Source organism: Phyllobates terribilis, unplaced genomic scaffold, assembly GCF_046119375.1.
Source record: "Phyllobates terribilis strain yellow unplaced genomic scaffold, ASM4611937v1 Scaffold_11__3_contigs__length_659146591, whole genome shotgun sequence".
NCBI lineage: Eukaryota > Metazoa > Chordata > Amphibia > Anura > Dendrobatidae > Phyllobates > Phyllobates terribilis.
The window spans coordinates 524,397,387-524,410,261 of NW_027362771.1; the positions used below are offsets into that span (position 1 = coordinate 524,397,387).

Genomic DNA, 12,875 nt, shown 5'->3' on the forward strand with positions numbered 1-12,875 from the left:
GCAGTCATGCAGTATGGGGGGGCATTTTTAGGGCATTATACTCTATAAGGTCTATGAAAGGAGTATAGTAGTGGGTGAGAACATGAATCATAGAATCATAGAATGTTAGAGTTGGAAGGGACCTCCGGGATCATCATGTCCAACCCCCTGCATAATGCAGGATTCACTAAATCATCTCAGACAGATGTCTGTCCAGCCTCTGTTTGAAGACTTCCATTGAAAGAGAACTCACCACCTCTTGTGGCAGCCTGTTCTACTCATTGATCACCCTCACAGTCAAAAAGTTTTTTCTAATATCTAATCTGTGTTTTCCCCCATTCAGTTTCATCCCATTACTTCTAGTCTTTCTTTGTGCAAATGAGAATAAAGATGATCCCTTTACAGTGTGACATTGCTTGAGATATTTGTAGACTGCTAATAAGTCTCCTCTCAGTCTTCTCTTTTGGAAGATAAACATTCCCAAATCCTCTTAATGTTCCACATAGGACATTGTTTGCAGACCAGTCACCAACCTGGTAGCTCTTCTCTGAACTTGCTCCAGTTTTTCAATGTCTTTTTTAAAATGTGGTGCCTAGAAATGGACACAGTATTCCAGATGGGGCCTGACCAAAGAGGAGTAGAGGGGGATAATTACTTCACGTGATCTAAACTATGCTTCTGTTAATGCAACCCAGAATTGTGTTTGCCTTTTTTGCTGCTGCATCACACTGTTGACTCATGTTCAGTCTGTGATCCATTAGTATAGATCTTTTTGAATCTGCTCTCTCTTCTCTAGTATTAGCTATCCCTCCTAGCTTTGTGTCATCAGCAAATGTAATCAGTTTACCCTCAATTCCTTCATCTAAATCATTGATAAAGATGTTGAACAACACAGGGCCCAGAAAAGAGCATTGTGGTACCCCACTTGAGACATTCTTCCAACTGGATGTGCAACCATTTATGACCACTCTTTAGGTCCGATCACTAAGCCAGTTATGAATCCACCTAACCGCCTTGTTCATTCCATAGTTGATCATTTTTTCAATAAAGATGGTATGAGATACTTTGTCAAATGCTTTGCTGAAGTCAAGATATACTGTATCTACTGCGTTTCCCTGATCCACCCAGTCAGTGATTCTGTCATAGAAGTAAATTAAGTTAGTCTGACATGACTTATTAGTTACAAACCCATGCTTGCTCTAGTTAATCACTTCATTCTCATGAAGGTAATTGCATACATGTTGTTTAATATTTTTTTCAAAGATCTTTCCTGGTATAGAAGTAAGGCTCACAGGCCTATAGTTCCCTGGGTCCACCTTCTTCCCCTTTTTGAAGATAACATTCGCTCTTCTCTAGTCTTCTGGGACTTTTCCTGTTCCCAAGAATTTTCAAAGATTATGGAGAGTGGTTCAATAATTTCCTCTGCTATCTCCTTCAGTACCCTAGGATGTAATTAATCTGGACCTGGAGACTAGAATTCATTTATGTTAGCTAAGCGTTCCTTCACTTTCTCTCTGTTTATAGATAGTGTGGATTCTTCTATTTCTTCAATAGTACAGTGAAGAGAGAAAACTGATGCAAAATAGGAATTTAAAAGTTCGGTCTTCTCAGCATCGTTTTTTACCACTTTACCTTTTTCATCCTGTAAAAATCCTATAGCATCTTTGATTTTTCTTTTACGTTTGATATACCCCCAAAATCCTTTCTTATTGCTTTTGATTTCTCTTGCAAGCCTTAATTCATCATCAGCTTTAGCTAATCTGATACATGCCCTGCAGGTTCTGCAGACAGCATTATGTTCTTCTTTAGATATGCCTCACTCTTTCCATTTGATAAACATTTCTTTCTTCCTTTGTAGCATGTGTTGAAGTTCAGTGTTCATCCAGAAGTGGCTTCAGTATTGGCACAATTACTGTGTACCTGCCATTATACGTGTCTCTCTCCCTTATTTTAAAGGTTAGGAGGTATGACCCCACTACATTTTTTTAGGGGTGTGGGGCAATTAAGACTTTTGCTATGGGGCCCGGTGATTTCTAGGTACTGCCACGGATGGCTAATATTATAAGAAAAATACAGTATCACAGGTATAACTGTAGGTAGTTTAATTCATTCATTTTAAGGGTTGTCCTTCTTGATCACTCATTTTCATACTAAAGCTGGTAGCTGCAGATAAAAGGTAGCATGCCAGTATTCAAAGTGCACCCACAAGTGCAGTGCAAACTGCTGATTACAGTGGCAAAAAGGAGTCCAGAGCATTCATATACATTTATAGGGAGTAGTGATAGCAATTGTAAAAGAGTAATAGAAATTCCCTTTTAAAAAATTTGAAGGCTGCATTGAATAGAATAGTTCAAAGTAAACTCATGAGTACACAATATATTAAACTATTTCAACTTACTACGGTCACACCCAAGTATTTTCTGTACATTAATCACAGTTATTGCTTAATTATGATTAACACAGTAGTTAAGGGAAACTTGTCACGTTGAAAACGTAGTCGTATAAGTAGGTAGAATGGATTAATTTATTTTATAGATTTATAGATTTCTGAACGCAGAGATACCAACGTGTATTTTCTTTTCTTTTTTTTTTTAATTGTTTTATTTTAATGGGGCAAAAGGGGGGTGATTTGAACTTTTTTTTTTTTTTTCATAATTTAAAAAAAAAAATTTCACTTGTTAATGGATTTCATAGTTCCTTTATGGGATTTGAAGCTGCGATCATCCGATCGCTTGTGCTATACATAGCAGTGCATAAGCATTGCTGTGTATAGTGAAAATCACGATCTCCTTTGTATGACAGCCACGGACCGGCGTTCGCAGAAGGATCATAATGACAGGCAAGAGGGTCTTCAGCAGACCCTCGGAGGTCATTATAGCCCATCAGTGCCCCGCGATCACGTCATGGGCATGCTGATGGGAGAGCGCAGAATGACGCGAGCTCCTGTTGATGCATGTTAACAGGTTAACAGCAGCGAGCGGAGCTCCGATCCACCCATGGCTGTTATGTCATGTGTGGGGAAGGATGTGGGCTCAGCGTGCGAGCCTGCATCAAATTCAGGGAGTCGACATAATGACGTAGGTTTACATCATATGTCGTGAAAGAGTTAATATTAGATTGATGGGGTCTCACTTTCAACAGCCCCCTCCAATCAGCTGTCCATGCCTGACTGTGGGCAAAATTTAATTCTAGCAAGTTATACTACAAAATATGATCAAAACGTTGTGCATTTCAGATAGGAGTGAAGTATAATTAATAACCACATAAAGGATATATAGATCCTTAAGTAATTCATAAGGAGTAACCCAATTGTTATAGCCTATACACACTTCCTCCTCACACTAAAATAGTCAATTAATAAGAGATAGTCATCTGTTATTTCATAATATTACTTTATTACAATTATTTAAACATAGCAAGCAGGTTAAAAATAAAAAAACAGCCCCTAAAAAAATTAAGTGAAGTATAACACTGTATGTTGATAAAAAAAAATCATGCAAAAAGCTAAATTTTATTAAAAATGTCTGCCATTATCACTCAATATCTTATCACAAAGTGAGGGAAAGGCAAGTAGTAACTCCTCTTTAAGTCAATGGACAAGAAAGCTAAATATAACCAATAATACTGCAAAAAGCCTCTTCAGAGAGCAAGAGAACTTGTACTCTAGTGCCACCTATTGGATGTAGCAAACCGAAAAGTCATAGAATCATAGAATCATAGAATGGTAGAGTTGGAAGGGACCTCCTGGGTCATCTGGTCCAACCCCCTGCTCAAAGCAGGATTCACTAAATCATCTCAGACAGATGTCTGTCCAGCCTCTGTTTGAAGACGTCCATTGAAGGGGAACTCACCACCTCTCGTGGCAGCCTGTTCCACTCATTAATCACCCTAACTGTCAAAAAGTTTTTTCTAATATCTAATCTGTGTCTCCTCCCATTTAGTTTCATCCCATTGCTTCTAGTCTTTCCTTGTGAAAATGAGAATAAAGATGATCCTTCTACAATGTGACAGCCCTTGACATATTTGTAGACAGCTATTAAGTCTCCTCTCAGTCTTCTTTTTTGCAAGCTAAACATTCCCAAATCCTGCAACCGTTCCTCATAGGACATGGTTTGCAGACCAGTCACCATTCTGGTCGCTCTTCTCTGAACTTGCTCCAGTTTGTCTATGTCTTTTTTAAAATGTGGTGCCCAAAACTGTACACAGTATTCCAGATGAGGTCTGACCAAAGAGGAGTAAAGACCAATAATGACTTCACGTGATCTAGACTGTATGTGACGCACCCCCTGGGCCATATTCTTTAGGGGGAATATCCGGAGCCGGATCAGATGGGAGTTGTAGTCTTCCGAGTGGCTGTGACCCGGTCCGTGCCCAGGGTGTCAAACTCAGTTGTATGTGGCAGTCCTACAGATGTTATTAAGTTCTTTATTGTCGACTACGCCACCCGTTGTATTGCGGTCACTATGGCCGCCGCTGCAGCAGGGTCCGCTGAGGCTGATGGTGTTAGTGCAGCTTTTGGTGGTATAACCCCCAACGGGTGGGGTATAGCCTCAGGGGGTCAGGTGCAGAGGATGGGGGTTGTGGTGGTGCAGCATAGATGTTAAAGGAAGACAGAGTCGGGTTGTGCAGTTTAGGGTATTTACTCACTGCTGATGTTCCGGTCACTCCAGCTTCAAGTGACCACCCGAGCCGTGCTGCGTCCACCAGGTCCTAGATTCAGCCAACCCCCAAGCAAGTCCGGAGCGTGACCCTGAGCTCTCCTTCTGTCCTTTCCTCTGGCCGTCCCCACTAGTGATCCACCTAGGTCCAGCTCCCTCGGGCCTTCTGTTGGGAGACCCTTGGCCTTGGGTTCCCTGACCCTCCACGTGGTATGCCTTCGGGGTGGATGTGGTGGGTGGCCGTGGCAGACGCTGCCCATGGCCTCCGGTCTCTGGCTAGGGTGTGCTTTTGCCCCCACCAGCTTGGGATCCGGTACCCTAATGCCAACTCTTCACCCGCTGATGGACTTTGGGTTCTCAGAGTTCCTTTTCTGTTTCCCCCTCTGGGTCTTTCTTGCTTTCTCCTCTCTCTCTCTCTGGGGCTGCTCTGCTCCTCTTCCTCTGACTTCTCTGCAAAGACTCACAGACTGACTGACTGTGGCTGACTGACCCTGTTCTTTGATGGTGCCCACCTTATATACACCCTCTATGTGTGAGCTCAGGCGACCAGCACCCAATGAGCTCCTATCTTTACCCAGGCTGCTCCCCCTATCTGCCCCTACACTACTTGGGATGTTCCACCCCCCTCCCACTCCAGCCAGGAACAGACTCGGTCGTACCTGCACATTTCTAAGTGGGAGTACCGTCGGTCTGCTCCTCGGAAATGGGATGTGTGTAGTGCATGCAGCCTACCGAGCTCAGGTCCACACTCCATCCTTACCCGGGAGTGGAATATCACACCTCTGGGTTGAGGTGCAATACCCCTGTAGCAGCCGAATCCTCAGGGTGCTACATTCCCCCCTGGTAAATCACAGCACGTCCTCGGGCTGTAAGACATAAACATCCACAACATACAAAATTTTTTTCATATCAACAACATAGTATAAACATATAAAATAACATACATTAGCAGAACATTCTCGTCGCCTCTGGCTCCTCCTCCGGTCACTGTGCAACGTGTGACCGGGTAAAGTGCGACAGTCTCTCTAGAAAACTGGTTTTCCTATAAAACCGGTAGGGGGCGCTTTAGGACGCGCAACTATATACAGGGATTATGGCCGCTCTCAGTCCTCGGCCAGGTATTGGGGAGGAATGACCGCTCTCAGTCCTCGGTCAGTGGGATTTAAGGGATAAACGGGTAAACAGTTCACACTTGCTGGTCCCAACGGGGACTATATTTAGCAACAGTAACAGTTTCAGTTCACGGTGCCCCGACGGGCAACTATATACAGCTTCTGCTTCGCTGTACTTAACGACGGCGTCCTCCTGCTCTTGCTTTATGGTTACCTTTGGCTTCAGACCCGTCCGGGTCCTCTTGTTCTTCTTCCTCACACCGCAGCTCTTCCTCCGTCAGACGATGCACATGGAGGGCGTAGGGTCCTTTGGCACACTTGTGCCGGGTGAAGGTGACCTCGTCCCCGATGTAAAGGTCACGACCTCTGTGTCCCTCCGGTAGGTGGGACTCAACGTCTCTCCTCGTCACGAAGACGTCGCCTAGGGTGCGGTGGTCTCGGATGAAGCCCCACCCATGCTGCATGTTAAACTTTATCACAGTCCCGGTGGTGCGGGGACTATGCGCTGCACGGGAGTCTCTCCTGGCCCGGCTCTTCTGCTCCGCGCTCCTTATTTGAGCTTGCTGTTCCCGGACCCGCCTCTCTCTCCGCTCCCTCTCGAAGACCTCGAGCTGTTGGCGGCAGCACTCAGCACGCTCCGCTGCAGCTGCCCGAGTCTCCTGAGTGAACCCCATGAGATCTTCTCCGGTGGGGTCCCACTCAAACTGCGCTTCCGCCAGCGGGGGCGAGATCCTCTTTACGGGCTTCGGAGTCGGAATCAGGGGCTCGTCTAGGGCTCTCTCTTTCCGGAGTCGGGGATGGTGAAACTCCGGTGGCCAAATAAAGGGCTGCCCATCCGGGCACGTGTGTTGGGCGAACAGATCTTCTCCCAGATGCGGCACTTTTGGTCTTATGGGCGCGGTGGTGTTAGCGCCCGGGTTGCCCGGGCCTTGCGGCCAGGCCTGGGGTATCTGGAAGGTGAAGGGCACCGTAAGGACGGCGGCGCCCTGGGCTACTTGGCCCTGCGACCAGGCCGGGGGCTCCGCGGAGGTAGGGGGCGCTGTTGGTATTGCGGCGCCCGGGGGTACTAGGCCTTGCGACCAGGCTGGTGGTACTTCCTGCTTGGTCACGCTCGGGGTCGAGGCGTGTGACGTCACAGGGGTCGCGGCTCCCGTTTGAGGCCTAGTCTGCGGCGGTGACGTTGCAGCGACGGGCACGGCAGGATAGACTTCGGGCTCTGCGACGGGGAGCTGGGGCAGGTACGCGGTTTCCCGGTTTGGGGTATAGACGTCCCCTTTACCTGCCTCCACTCGTTCGGCTCCCTTCTCAGCGCCGTCTCCGGCCTTCAGTCCTCCCGCGCCATCCTCAGAGGCGGTCTGTCTCCTCGTCTCGGGTGGCGTGCTCCGCTGACAGGTCTCGGTCTGCTGGGCCATCTCACGGCTCCACTCCGCCAACGTCTCTCGCTGCACCCGGGCCATCCTCCTTGCGAGGCCCTCCAGAGCGGTCTGTGCACACTCCCGGTCTCGGGGGAGCTGTGCTAGGACCTCCACTAGGCCTAGTGGGGTCGTTGCTTCTAGCAGGCTCCTGACCAACGGGTCGGTGCTGCTCTGCTCTCCTTCTGTTGTCTCCAGCAGGCTCCTGGCCAGCGGGCCGGTGCTGCTCTGCTTTCTCGCCATCTCCGGGTAAGCTCCTCCGAAACTCTTCTCCAGGCTTCTTGCCTCCGGGTGCGCTCGCTCCAGACTGCTCCAAGCGACACCCATCTTTGCTCTCTTCTCCTCAGTCCTCCCACTTCGAGGGCGGTCCCGGGGCCACTTGGTGATTGTCAGCTCCAGGGGCAGTTCTTTCACGCTGACAGACACCTCTAGCATCACAGTCTCTGTTGGTGGGGGCGGTTTCCACTTTTGGCGCCATTTTCGGTCCTGGCCCACGATGGGAGGTGGCCTCTCGCCATCCTCTGGCACGCCCATAATGGCGTCCGCTCTGACAAGGCGGGAAACATTTGGAAATGGCGGGAATCGTCTCCCAGTGGCGGGAAACTCTGCAGATGGCGGGAAAAAGCTGTTAATGGCGGACAACCGGCGGGAAACGACCTGTGATGGGGTCCGATGGCGGGGACCCTCCGGAACCGGCAGGAGACTTCTTTTTGAGGTAAATTCGTTCTTTTCTTCAGGCACGCAGTACCCGGTTGTTGTGGGCACGTAATCCTGCCGACTACGCCAAAGTTGACGCACCCCCTGGGCCATATTCTTTAGGGGGAATATCCGGAGCCGGATCAGATGGGAGTTGTAGTCTTCCGAGTGGCTGTGACCCGGTCCGTGCCCAGGGTGTCAAACTCAGTTGTATGTGGCAGTCCTACAGATGTTATTAAGTTCTTTATTGTCGACTACGCCACCCGTTGTATTGCGGTCACTATGGCCGCCGCTGCAGCAGGGTCCGCTGAGGCTGATGGTGTTAGTGCAGCTTTTGGTGGTATAACCCCCAACGGGTGGGGTATAGCCTCAGGGGGTCAGGTGCAGAGGATGGGGGTTGTGGTGGTGCAGCATAGATGTTAAAGGAAGACAGAGTCGGGTTGTGCAGTTTAGGGTATTTACTCACTGCTGATGTTCCGGTCACTCCAGCTTCAAGTGACCACCCGAGCCGTGCTGCGTCCACCAGGTCCTAGATTCAGCCAACCCCCAAGCAAGTCCGGAGCGTGACCCTGAGCTCTCCTTCTGTCCTTTCCTCTGGCCGTCCCCACTAGTGATCCACCTAGGTCCAGCTCCCTCGGGCCTTCTGTTGGGAGACCCTTGGCCTTGGGTTCCCTGACCCTCCACGTGGTATGCCTTCGGGGTGGATGTGGTGGGTGGCCGTGGCAGACGCTGCCCACGGCCTCTGGTCTCTGGCTAGGGTGTGCTTTTGCCCCCACCAGCTTGGGATCCGGTACCCTAATGCCAACTCTTCACCCGCTGATGGACTTTGGGTTCTCAGAGTTCCTTTTCTGTTTCCCCCTCTGGGTCTTTCTTGCTTTCTCCTCTCTCTCTCTCTGGGGCTGCTCTGCTCCTCTTCCTCTGACTTCTCTGCAAAGACTCACAGACTGACTGACTGTGGCTGACTGACCCTGTTCTTTGATGGTGCCCACCTTATATACACCCTCTATGTGTGAGCTCAGGCGACCAGCACCCAATGAGCTCCTATCTTTACCCAGGCTGCTCCCCCTATCTGCCCCTACACTACTTGGGATGTTCCACCCCCCTCCCACTCCAGCCAGGAACAGACTCGGTCGTACCTGCACATTTCTAAGTGGGAGTACCGTCGGTCTGCTCCTCGGAAATGGGATGTGTGTAGTGCATGCAGCCTACCGAGCTCAGGTCCACACTCCATCCTTACCCGGGAGTGGAATATCACACCTCTGGGTTGAGGTGCAATACCCCTGTAGCAGCCGAATCCTCAGGGTGCTACATATGCTTCTGTTAATACATCCCAGAATTGTATTTGCCTTTTTTGCTGCTGCATCACACTGTTGACTCATGTTCAGTCTATGATCTATTAGTATACCTAAGTCTTTTTCACATGTACTGTTGCTTAGCTCTATTCCTCCCATTCTGTATATGCTTTTTTCATTTTTATTGCCCAGATGTAGTACTTTGCATTTTTCCCTGTTAAAAACCATTCTGTTGGTTGCTGCCCACTGCTCCAGTTTATTTAGTTCTTTTTGAATCCTCTCTCTCTCTTCTCTAGTATTAGCTATCCCTCCTAGCTTTGTGTCATCAGCAAATTTAATCAGTTTACCCTCAATTCCTTCATCTAAATCATTGATAAAGATGTTGAACAATACAGGTCCCAGGACGGAGCCCTGTGGTACCCCACTTGAGACATTCATCCAGCTGGATGTGAAGCCATTTACAATCACCCTTTGAGTCTGATCACTAAGCCAGTTATGAATCCACCTAACAGTTGCCTGGTCCATTGCATACTTGGTCATTTTTTCAATAAGGATGGTGTGAGATACTTTGTCAAATGCTTTGCTGAAGTCAAGATATACTATATCTACAGCATTTCCCTGATCCACCCAGTCAGTGATTCTGTCATAGAAGGAAATTAAGTTAGTCTGACATGACTTGTTAGTTATAAACCCATGCTGACTCTGGTTAATCACTTCATTCTTATCCAGGTACTTACATACATGTTGTTTAATAATTTGTTCAAAGATCTTTCCTGGTATAGAAGTCAGACTCACCGGCCTATAGTTCCCTGGGTCCACCTTCTTCCCCTTTTTGAAGATAGGAACAACATTTGCTCTTCTCCAGTCTTCTGGGACTTCTCCTGTTCTCCAAGAATTTTCAAAGATTATGGAGAGTGGTTCTAAAATTTCTTCTACGATCTCCTTCAGTACTCTGGGGTGTAATTCATCTGGACCTGGAGACTTGAACTCATTTATGTTAGCTAAATATTCCCTCACAATCTTTCTGTTTACAGATAACTTGGATTCTTCTATTCCTTTAAAAGGACAGTGAAGATCAGTTGATGTTACATTTTCTTTCTGAGAGAAAACAGATGCAAAATAGGAATTAAAAAGTTTGGCCTTCTCAACATCCTCTCTTACCATTTCTCCATTTTCATCCTGTAAAAATCCTATAGCATCTTTGACTTTTCTTTTACTTTTGACATACCCCCAAAATCCTTTTTTATTGCTTTTGACATCTCTTGCAAGCCTTAATTCATTGTCAGCTTTAGCTAACCTGATACATGACCTGCAGGATCTGCAGACTGCATTATAATCTTCTTTAGATATGCCTCCCTCTTTCCATTTAATAAACATTTCTTTCTTTCTTTTTAGCATGTGTTTAAGTTCTGTGTTCATCCATCCTGGTTTCCTTAAATGCTTCCCATTCTTCCTACTTTTCAGGATTGTTAACGATTGTGCTTTGAGAATCTCATTTTTAAAAATTTCCCATCCTTCCTGGACATTTTTGTCCTTAAGGACATCCAGCCATTGGATCCCTCCTATTCTCTTTCTGAGTCTCTTAAAATCTGCCTTTCTAAAATCTAACCTTGAAGTTTGAGTCTTCACATGTCTTCCTCCTCTAGTTATCCAAAATTCTATAATAGCATGATCGCTGCCTCCTAGGGTCCCAGCCACTTTTACCTCCTCAACCATTTCCTCCTTGTTTATAAGGATTAGATCCAAAGTAGCAGATCCCCTTGTTTTCTCCCCTACCTTTTGGAAGATAAAGTTGTCAGCAAGAGAGGATAAGAATTTGCTTGACCTGTTAGTTTTACTTGAGAGAGATTCCCAACAAATGTCTGGATAGTTGAAATCTCCCATGACCACTACGTCATATTTTTTTGAGAACTTGGTCATTTGATACATAAAGAGTTCATCCATATCTTCAGCTTGCCCAGGTGGCCTGTAGTAAATGCCTACAATGGTGTCCTTTCCGTTGTTCTCTCCTTGTATTCTTACCCAAACAGTTTCCACAGAACTCCCAGTCTCTGAAGCTTCAATCTCTGTGCAGATATACGCTTTTCTAGCATACAATGCGACACCTCCTCCTCGTTTATCAAGTCTGTTTCTTGCAAATAAGTTGTATCCTTTTAGCCTTTTATTCCAATCATGTGTATCGTCCCACCAAGTTTCAGTGATTCCAATGACATCATATTTCTTTTCCTGCGTTAGTAGTTCTAATTCTCCTTGTTTGTTGCCCATGCTTTGTGCATTTGTATAAAAACATTTTAGTTTGTGATTGGTTTCTCTTCCTCCCATATTTTTATTATTTAAATTGTTTTGTCTTTGTTCTTCCTTTCCACTTCCAGTAGCAGAGATCTCAATAGTATTTGTCAGCTGTATGGCTTTTTCTGGCCTTTTGCTTCCCTTCCCACATTGTTCTAGTTTAAAGCTCTCCTGATGAGTGTAGCAAGGCAATTTCCAAATACATGTTTTCCAGTCTTCGTAAGGTGCACCCCATCTCTAGCAAGTAGTCCATCGTATAGGTAATTCATTCCGTGATCCAGAAATCCAAATCCTTGTTGACGGCACCATCGACGTAGCCAGTTGTTCACCTGTAGAATCTTATTCCACCTCATTGTTCCATGGCCATCCACTGGGAGGATGGATGAGAAGACCACCTGCGCTCCCAATTCTTTCACTTTCTTGCCCAAGTCTTCAAAGTCACTGCAGATGGTTTCCAGGTCCTTTCTTGCGGTGTCATTTGTCCCCACATGTATTAGCAGGAATGGGTAGTGATCTCTAGGTCTGAAGAGTCTTGATATCCTGTCAGACGCATCTTTAATTTTTGCTCCTGGAAGACAGCACATTTCTCTTGAGGTTATGTCTGGTCTGCAGATAGCAGCCTCTGTTCCTCTTAACAGGGAATCCCCCATGACCACCACTCTCCGTTTTTTCTTCACAACATTCTTCTTTCTCCATCCAGGAGGATTCTGAGGGCTTACAAGGTTATTCATTGCTGGCAAAGTCTTATCTTGCTGTATTTCTTCATGGTTCTCCTGTGTGAGAGCCTGGTACTGGTTCCTGAGCAGTATAGGTGCTGACTGCCTCTCTATCCTCCTGCTTCTGTGGGTCACATGCTTCCATTCCTCTGTTTCCTCAGGTGCAGTTCGAATTTCTTCTCTTTCTGAATCATGAAGAGATAATTCTGCTCTGTCTAAGAACTCTTCACCTTCCTTAATGATTTTCAAGGTAGTTAACCTCTCTTCTAGATTTCGCAACTTTTCCTCCAACAGGGACACAAGCTTGCATTTCTGGCATGTGAAGTTTGGCTTTTCCACTGGCAAGTCTGTGAACATGTAGCAGGATATGCAGCTCACCAAATGGCTCCTGGACTCTTCCATGTTCTTATTGTTAATGTTCTGAAAACAGTGAAAAAAGCTTAAAAAAAAGCTTCAAAATGCGCGCGCCGTTAGGCGCGCGGTTTACCGATGTCCTCTTTTCAGCTCCAACAGCCAAAATCCAGTGTTCTTTGAGCTCACGGAGACTCTTCACTTACCCCAAAATGCAGTGGGAATATGCAAATTATCTCCTCAGGACTCCTCCCCTGGTTTACCGATGTCCTCTTTTCAGCTCCAACAGCCAAAATCCAGTGTTCTTTGAGCTCACGGAGACTCTTCACTTACCCCAAAATGCAGTGGGAATATGCAAATTATCTCCTCA

General features: G+C 46.6%; 1 protein-coding gene across 2 annotated transcripts in view; it reads left to right on the forward strand.

The window, feature by feature from the left end:
• KCNIP3 (potassium voltage-gated channel interacting protein 3) overlaps positions 1-12,875 on the forward strand; it is a 210,672-nt gene that overhangs the window by 16,888 nt on the left and 180,909 nt on the right. The gene's annotated exons all lie outside the window — the stretch shown is intronic.